Source organism: Rhipicephalus sanguineus, chromosome 3, assembly GCF_013339695.2.
Source record: "Rhipicephalus sanguineus isolate Rsan-2018 chromosome 3, BIME_Rsan_1.4, whole genome shotgun sequence".
NCBI lineage: Eukaryota > Metazoa > Arthropoda > Arachnida > Ixodida > Ixodidae > Rhipicephalus > Rhipicephalus sanguineus.
In genome coordinates, this window is record NC_051178.1 from 75948422 (window position 1) to 75958159 (window position 9738).

The 9738-nt window shown below is 48.7% G+C and overlaps 1 pseudogene; it reads left to right on the forward strand.

Moving 5' to 3' along the window:
- Positions 1-349: 349 nt before the first annotated feature.
- LOC119385586 (uncharacterized) lies at positions 350-9410 on the forward strand (annotated as a pseudogene).
- Positions 9411-9738: the final 328 nt, after the last annotated feature.

The window sequence follows — 9738 nt, forward strand, 5'->3', positions numbered from 1 at the left end:
TGGACGCCATCTAGCTTCGCTTCTTGTTTCCCCTAGAGTGCCAAGGTGGCACGTTCAGTTTGTTTGGCATCAGACGCGCAGTTTCTTAACCACTGCCTACGAAGCGCCTGTGACAAGATACAAGAGAGTGAAGACACGTTTGATCAACCACCGAGGGTACTGCACTATTGGGAAGGATACGATAGCAGCATGGCGGAGGGACTCTGCGGGAACGATAGCGGTAGACCCACGTCCAAGTTACATCTTTCGGCAACTGCAGTCATCCACCAATGACACCACTTCGATGCCAGTCTTGGCCCAGCCGCCTACGCGTAGGAGTCGATGCCGCGATTCCGCTGAGCGTGCGGCCATGCAGGGCGGCCAGAAACTTGCCCTACCATCGTGGATGACGGCGAGGCGCCCGTACTTCATGAGCGACTGCGAAAAGGCCTTCAAGTGCTTGGGAACTAAGATGCGCGAGACAACGTCCTGGGACCAGTTCCTCGACCTTGGATGCGGCGCTGGCGAACTGACGCGCTGCATCGTCAAAGAGTTCGGTGGTCGTCATCGCGTCGTCGTCGCCACCGAAAGGTCGCCTGATGTTGTTAAGGTGCGTGCTCAACGCAGGCGACATTGTGCGGTTTTGTTACGTGCTTCAACTATTAACGTTGATCTTCGGAACTTATCCATGTCATAGCTCAGAAGGAGTACAGGTTAATATACCCGTGAAATTTCGCAGTGAATATATGCCAGAGTTCTGCCTAACTTTCGGGTCTTAGGCGATAAACCAGATGGGTTATCTTTACTGATGTTAAAGGGACCGAGAATTGGTCACAACGTGTGAATAAATCCTGGTAAAAATGAAAGACAGTGAAATATAGTGACAGCTTTCAGCATCCTTTTCGCGTTGTGAGTAGGGTTTGTAGTTCTAAATCGTGTTTAAAATAACAAAAACCGGTATGTCGCGCAGCCTAGCGGGAGAGCCTTGACGCTCGATTATGTAGTCGATCACTTTTTGCTGTAGGTAGTCACGTAGTCTGATGCTGTCATGCGCGCCATAATTATTCCTGAAAATTAGAGTATGTATATTCTTAGCTATCTCTGCTCTATTTTGTGCTGCTTACGAGGTAAAATGAGTAGCACGGTGAGAAGCGGCGCTGCCTTCGCGGTAGCCAGTGGAACATGTCGAGCCGCGGCGCATGCGCGCAGTGTACGCATGCGCAGCAAGCCGCCGCGCTCGAACACGAACGGCTCTCGCACTCACTGTTTATGGGTTGTCACTTGTGTTTACGACTTCATATTCGCCGCAGATAGAAAAGTTCTGATTACGAATGTTTCACGGCGTTTTCCGCGTTACCATTCCGTGTTTAGACACTCTCGCCGATAAGCTTTCCGTTACGCTAAAACAAATGCGCACCACAAAAATTGGTTGTCGGTCCCTCTAACTTGAGCGACATACTTCTGCCTCTATTTCATTTGACACAAGGCACACGCGCAGAAACAAACGTCAGACATTCAGTATTCGCCCCATATATGATTAATTCATATATGAGTCGACTAGCACAGTCGTCTTCATTTCGTTGATTTCCGAGAAAATTTTACGGAACACGATATAGTCAAGTTTAAGAGTACGCCTCGCTGAAGCGTAAATAGTTGATCGGTAACGGTGAAAGAATACTGCAAACAAGAAATGGGGGCTCAAGAAAGACAGCAACACCCTGGAAAAATGCTGTCCTGTGAGTAACTGTGGTTTATAGCTCCTGTTTACGTCTTTCAGTTTCTATTTTTTCGCCAATTTACGCAGCGTAAACGCGCTCCCACAAAGGGGGAGCAGCATCGTCTTCTCGACACTGCCATTTCACCATTTCTGACTACCCGAAAGTTGATCGCGGGTAATACGTTATCCGTTTTTATCATTTTCGCTGACGGGTTTCCAGGTTCTTCGTCGCAACGCAGCCCAACGTGACATCCTCTACGAGGTGCTGGACGTGGAAGGCAACGTGGACGAAGCTCTGTCCAGCTGGGGCCCGTTCCGGCGCATCTTCTCTCTGTACCACCTGGAGAGCGTGCAGGACAAGCAGCGCGCGCTGAACAACATTCGTCGGTTGCTGTGGGACGAGGGCGGTGAGCTGTTTCTCATGTTCCGCGTCCACTCCAACTTGAAGCCGCTCTACAAGATGCTTGCCGAGGAAGGGCGCTGGACAGACGTGGCCGCGGTGAGCACGCATTTATTGCGAAGGCAGTCGTTTTGTTTCTTTACCGGCCGCAATATCATTTGACTGCGCTAATGAGGCCTGCAAATCTCTGGTAAAACTAGCGCGCGAGAGGCCACTCTACGTAAAGCACGGAGCTTGGGCAGAGGAAACACCTACGATATCGAAGTAGAGCTACTGTTGGAAAGTATGATTTTATGGATTGACAAACACGACCCCTACGCATTTACATAAAGATTAATGTGTTTAAAATTTAGTGGCGACGAAGCGTGTTTGCAAAACTGGTGATCGTAGCACCAATGCGTTCTTTGTTAATTATTTGTTAATTATAAAAAAATAATCAGAACGAATAAATGTAAAATAACGTGCCCCCATCAGCTTCCTTTGTCACATTCTTGCTTACTCTTCAGTCACTCCTCCATAAGTAAACGCCTCGCTGATTTGGTATGGTGTTGAATATGGGTAGGGAAAGCAGTCAAAATGCTTGCTGTGTTCAAATGGGCTGCAGTTTTATTGACTTCTCGCTACGTGTAGAATACTCCTGGTTTAACTAGATTATCGGATTAGGTACAAAGCTTTATTTTTACAAAACTGCAAATTACAGGGCCTCAGCGTAGCATGCTCAGTGCCGGTTCTAACAGCGGCAGCCGTCCGATACAGCCATTGTGGCTAAAGCAGGCAAGGCAAACAGAGAAAATCCTTCTTAGATTGTGATGCTATAAGGTGGGCTAGTTGGTGTTGATTCATCTTCAAAGGTGCGCCTAGTGAACACAAACGACAAAACATAAAAAGTACAGGACATAAGGCAACGAGCGCAAAAATAACATAAGGCATTGCGCTCGTTGCCTTATGTCCTGTACTTTTTCGTTTGTGTCGTTTGTGTACGCTAAGCGCACCTTTGAAGATGAATCGATTGTTGTGCGTTCCTCTTACGCATAGCGGTGCAAAGAAAAACTGGTTTCACTTGCACCGCTACGTCCTTTCTCAAAAGAGCTACATGTAGGAAATAAAGGAGTAGTTCTTATATCTCACGTAGAAAATACGCGCGGAATAGCGGAACTACATTCATTAGCGGTAGGATACGCGCGATTCGGCGCTGTAGCCTTGGCTTCGCTGCCAAGAAAATTTCTCCGTTGGTATAAGTAATTTGATTATTAAAAGAAGAAACGTTACCCCTCATTGTTTCAACGTTTCGTTCCTTTGAGGTTTCTTTAAGGATGCTTGCTTCACGAAAGAAGCAAGCATGAAATGCACGCCTCCCCCCCCCCCCCAACCCCGCAGGGGCGTCTGCGCAAGCAGGCGTTTGGTGTGTAGCGACACCACGGACCCGAGCTAACGGGGGGTTTCGACCTCTTCCACGCCTAGCCGTGCGCGGCATTGCCGTGCCCGGGGAAAAGGGGATCCTGGGGGTTGAGCCGACGCCGCGTGTTTGGACCTTTGAAGCCCCCGGCAGAGGCAACACACCCATTTGGCCCCGGCTTCGCGCCGACGGCACCCCTGCGCTGACCCACCCAGGGGAAACCGGCAGTCGCCTCTCCTCCTCACATCTTCGTCTTTCTCTCTCACTTTTAATCTTTCCTGTCCTCTCCTCTCTTCCATTTACTTCCAATTTTCTAGGCGGCAAGGGTTAACCTTGTGTGGGTACCCAGTCTTGGTTACTCCATATTCGGTTATAGCAGCGTTGTACGGCTGGCGATGGCAGGATTTGCCCAGCATCTCCTGCCACGTCCCCTTGTTGGGCTCGGTGGTGGGCGGCTCGCACCGCTGCCGAAATGTAAGATAACTGTTATGTGAAGTGCACATTCCTTTAAACCTGATCGTCACCCGAAAAGGATACGCACCGAAGCAACCACCAAATTTTTTTTCGAATTCCAATGAACAGTTTCCCAAATACCACGTAATACACAGTGAACAGTCGGATGGAAAAGCCAGAACTATCTCGCCATTTTTGGAACAAAAAACCTCACAGAGCAACTGGGACCAGGCTACAAGGCCTCGAAAATGGCTAGTGGCGACCTACTACTTGAACTACGAGACAAGAAGCAGTATGAAATCCTCCCAAACCTGACATCTTTTGGAAACATCCCTATCACAGTCACCCCACATAGATCTATGAATACTACTCGCGGTGTCGTTTCTAAGAATTACCTCCTGAACCTAAGTGACGTGGAGCTTCTCGACAGATGGAAAGAGCAAAACGTAGTAAACGTGCAACGAATAAAGATAAGAAGGGACAACACAGAAAAACCGACAAAGCATATATAATCACATTTGGACCAAGCGAACTGCCAGAGCACATTAAAACAGCCTACACTAAACTACGAGTTCGGCCATACGTACCAACCCGCGAAGGTGTTTTAAGTGTCAAAAGTACGGCCATGGATCCCTTGTTTGTAAAGGGCAATCCACATGTGCGAAATGTGCATCGAAAGACCACACTTCTGATAACTGTAATTCTCCATGTCATTGTGCCAACTGCGGTGGTGACCACCCAGCGTACTCACGAGCTTGTGCTGCGTGGAAAAAGGCAAAAGATATCATCTCATTGAAAGTAAGAGAGAATATCTCCTTCAGGGAAGCCAGGAGGAGATGTTCGCCATTTCATGGCACGACCTATGCCGAATTGCTTAAATCCCGTGACAATAGACAAAATACTGCCCTTGGGCGACCACGTTAGTGGGATTTGGTAAACATATGCAATCCACTATCCCTACCACTGCCTTTAACGTGAAGCATAGCTAACGTATGCATGTCTAAATCAAGATAAAACGTGCAGTAAAAATTAGATGACGGGGGTTCTTTTATAGTAACGCTAGTATTTCTATCTTTTACGCATCGAAATACATGCTTTTGGAGAATGGCGATGGTAAATAGCTATGTAAAGCGGCCATCCACACGCATGCCAACGTAAAATTGTCTGGGATGTTTTTTGCTTTGTGCCCCCTTTCTTTTACAATAAAAATTATTCGCACTGAAAAAGAGAATACTGGCGTGTAGCCCTGAGAATGCGCAAAAGTGTGCAAGACTGCAATCAAGTTCGTCGCCACAGTGTATTATAAGGCGCCTTTCTTTAAAAATGACATATTGAGTGAAAATGTATGTGCAAACTGCCATGCGTCTGTAAAAAACGTAAAAGCTTCTGCGAATGACGTGAGTTGTCTGTTTGGTGTAACGCGTATTTATTGGACTAACTGAACTTCATAGAAAAATGCAACAAACCAACGAGTGATAAAAAAGCAGTTTTGCGACGTTTTTTTAGTAATCACACATATGTCAGTCATACACAGTCATACAGGCATGTTGCATGTATTATAAAAATATGTTTTCTACAAAGCTGTCATTTTATCCGTAAAAATTTGTGAAACTAAATTTACTGCAAGGGCTCGGTATACAGGAACAAAACAAGCAAGTCAGGACCGCAATGCATCAGAAGGCAGGAACGCCCTGAATGAAACTGTAGAACAGTTTCAAGGCCAGCTTTGAACGAATGTTGAATGGAAGGCGAATTCATAGCAAGGACTCCTCATGAAAGGAAAAAAAAAAAACAAGGGGGTCAGAACTACGATGCATCAAATAATAAAAATACGTTATATGAAAGCATGGAATAATTTTCAGACAACTGTTCAATGAATCTTGAAAAAGTCTACATGAGGTTTCGAACTAGCTAATTATTCTGCGGATAAAACGAATTTTTGCATCACGCATTTCATAACGCAATTAAAGAACGTGGGAACCCAGGGGCTGTTCGGAAAATTCGCTCACAGCACTGACTGCAAAGACAACGCACACGTACTAAAACAAAAATAGCTGGTGTACAAAGAAAGGTGTAGTGCAACATACATAGATTCGCAAAAAGTGCAATACGGCTCTCATTGCACCCTTCGTCTCTGTTCCGGTACAGCTTTCGTTCGCAATGTCTAGAACATAAACAAGCAGCAGGGAACATCATATATTTGTAGTCGTGCCGACAAGAAAACATAAAAAGAAAGAAAAAAGGCACACCCATTCATAACGAAAACAACGCGACATATACATTACACGAATATATCAGTAAAGAAAACGTACAAAAAACGTTCGTAAAATTCGAGGATTCGCACTGTCTACGGAGATGCTATGCTTATGTTTTTTGTTTATGAGCTTTTTACGCAGCTTTGCAACAGATTCGATGGTTGCACACACACCCAGCGCCCGAAGTTCATTGCGCAGCTCTGCTCGGTCCATATGCTCGACGCTAAGCGGCGCTCCCGTTTCGCTGTATTCATCAGCGAAGCGGCGTCTTTTGGCTCACATTTATTGAATTAGACCCTCAGACCAGTACTTGGCGTCAAGTTTCCTGTACGGTCGACTTATGTGGACGTAATCGACTGCCTCAAACCTCTTAGCTAGTTTTAATGCGTCTTGTGCTGAGTTCCATTTGTTTGTTTTTGAGTGGTGTAAGTGCTTCAGCACATCTCTTTGTTCTATTCCCTGACTTCAAAAACCACCGCAAGCATCTGAAGGTCTCATGCTTGCTTGAAGCATGGTGAACAAGTATTTTCATGTAAGGGGTAACACGCTCGCGGCCGTACCCTTTGCACTCCTTACACCACTGCAAGAAAGTGTCAAAGTGTGAAAGAACTCAGATACCTGTTGTGAATACTGCGTCCGTCCTCGTTGTGTTCTAAGTGCTCTAACACTTCGTCAAAGAGTTTCCAAAGAACAGCCGTCTTAGCTTCGGTTAGAACGGGTAGATGTCCAGGCAGCCTATCGGGTAAAAGCTTCAGTATACGTTTGATTTCACCGTCTGTCAAAGAAGTAAAACTCGTTCCTTTGTGTTCAGCTTGCCAAACCTCAAACTTGACGCCGCAGTTGTTGGTCTCATTTACTGTGTTCCTTAGAGCGCTGCTCGGGGCTTTTGGTTACGCACCTTTGCTCTGTTGCCGTGGTCTTCCGCATCCACTAACGAACCGTCAGTTAACCGGTTCATTATTCGGATTTTCATATGCATGACATCAGGTATGATGAAAATTGGTTCTACATTAAATATAGGGACGTTCCTCATGCCATTGGCTTCGTTAAGGCAATTTTCTTTTGCGCATTTTGCCGTACGAAGAAGCGGAGGATTATCGAACTCCGGGCTTTTAGCGCTACTCTCAACACGCTTTTTCGGAACGGCCCTTCAAAACGGACATGGAAACTTTGACGAAGCTGACATCAGACCTTGAATAATAAGAAGAAATTTCACGTTGGATCCGATATAGATGCGTACAGGAATCTCATGATCGCCTACAGGGACGCTACCCCTTTCGGCTACTTATATCACGCATAAGCCTACCAAAGAACTCTCTAATGCTGAAATAACTTTCTTGTATTTCCGCTACAGCCAGGAGACGATGCAGTCTACAACTCTGCAAGTTCCTGCCACTCTGATAAGGCCCAACCACTGGCACGCGTATGCACGCGCTTACGTGTCAAATGCGCCTCTCAGCGTCCGCTGCGGAGGGGTGGACGCGTAGGTACGCCTCGAGGCGCGAGCGGCCAAGCGAAGTCTGAACTTTTCGCCTACGTCACCACGCGTACGGCGGCTCCAACCAATCAGAGGCCGCGATACCTCTGACCGCTATGCCTAATGGCCGTCGCTTCGAAGGCACCACCGAGTTCAAGGTAAGCACGGAAACTACGGTCGCAAAGGTTCCCGAGTGACCGCGTCGTCATCCAGTACGACAATGACACGGAGAACGACCGCGAGTGCTTGCAGTGGGACGCGGTGTCGTGCGAAGTTCGAGCGACTGCCCTTGCGCCGGTTTTAAGTGCGATCGTCGGCCGAGTGAGAACATCGTGCCAACTACTGCAGCATGTCGCTTCTCCTGTGCTTTGATCTGTGTTTATCTATGCTTGGAACTAGTGTAAACATGCTTCGGAGGTTTGAAGTCTTCAGCGTGAGCCCTCGCCTGCCGCGAAGTCAATTCAGAGTGGTCTTGAGTGCGATCGTCGACCGAGTGAAAACATCGTGCCGACTACTGCGGCATGGCGCTGCTCCTGTGCTTTGATCTGTGTGTATCTCTGCTCGGAACGGGTGTAAACATGCTTCGGAGGTGTGTAGTCTTGTAGCGGCAGCAGCATCGGCGTCGCAAAGAAGAGGACGGAGACGCTCGCTCTTGCACGAGGCAGGTGCCGCTGCCACGGGCCTGCGCGCGCTTGCGTTCGAAAGAAATAGAGATTAAAATACTTTTGATCAAGGCGGTCGTGTCGGGCTCGCTCTCTCTCTCTGGTAAGGCCGAGACTTCGCCGGTCTGTGAGGTCGCCCATCGCCACAGTTTGGTGACCCGGACGTGATCGTGGCCATAAGTTTCCGTGGCAGAAGCGACCATGGAACAAACTGACGGTACAATTTCTCGAGACCAGAATCTTCCCGAGCAACGCGGTGAGCCTTCCTGCTCAGCCATCGCTGTCCGCCTTCCTCAGTACTGGGACCAGCATCCTTCGGCATGGTTTCTTCAGGCGGAATCACAATTTCAAGTTGCTGGTATCCGCTCCCAAGCTACGAAGTTGCACTACGCTGTTGCGGCACTCTCGCCCACCGCCATTGACGAAGTAGCGGATCTGTTGAGCAACCCGCTGTCTGCGAACGCCTACGACGATCTCAAGACGACCCTGCTACAGCGCACGTCAGTTTCACAGCGTTCTCGCATACAGCAGCTTCTGTCCGCTGAAGAACTCGGCGACCGACGCCCAAGCCAACTTCTTCGCCGAATGAAGCAGCTGCTCGGAGACAACGCGAGATCCGTCGACGACGCGCTGTTACGCGAGCTGTTTTTACAACGACTGCCGGCTAACGTGCAGATGGTTCTGGCAACAGCTTCTACCATGGACCTCACCGGACTTGCCGCGTTGGCCGACAAGGTGATGGAAGTAGCCACGCCAGCCATCGCAGCCACGACAGCGTCGACTGGTGAGAGTACCACCACGCTGCGAACTCTGCCGCCTCCTTCGACAGCCCAGTCGCCGCTCGACGCCCGGTGTGAGCGTCTCGAACGCATCGTCTCTGCAGCAGAACATCGCCGCGCGTCACCTCACCGTTCACGCCACTGAAGTTCCAGCAAGCCGAGACGCACACCCACTAGCCGTGACGCGTCACCAACGCCTGGCATCTGCTACTACCATCGCCGTTTTGGAAACGACGCTCGTCACTGCCGCCGTCCTTGTGCGTGGCAGGGAAACAGGCCGGCCGACCTCTGACGGCGATAAGCGGCCCGGCCCAGCACACAAGTCGCCTCTTCTACCTCACGGACAGAGCCACAGGACAACGTTTCCTAGTCGACACTGGTGCAGACGTAAGCATTCATCATCATCATCATCATCAGCCTGTCTACGCCCACTGCAGGGCAAAGACCTCTCCCATGTTCCGCCAATCAACCCGGTCCTGTGCTTTCTGTTGCCACGTTATACCTACAAACTTCTTAATCTCATCTACCCACCTAATGTTTTGTCTTCCCCTCACGCGTTTCCCTCTCTTGGAATCCAGTCAGTTACCCTTAATGACCACCGGTTATCCTGCCGACGTGCT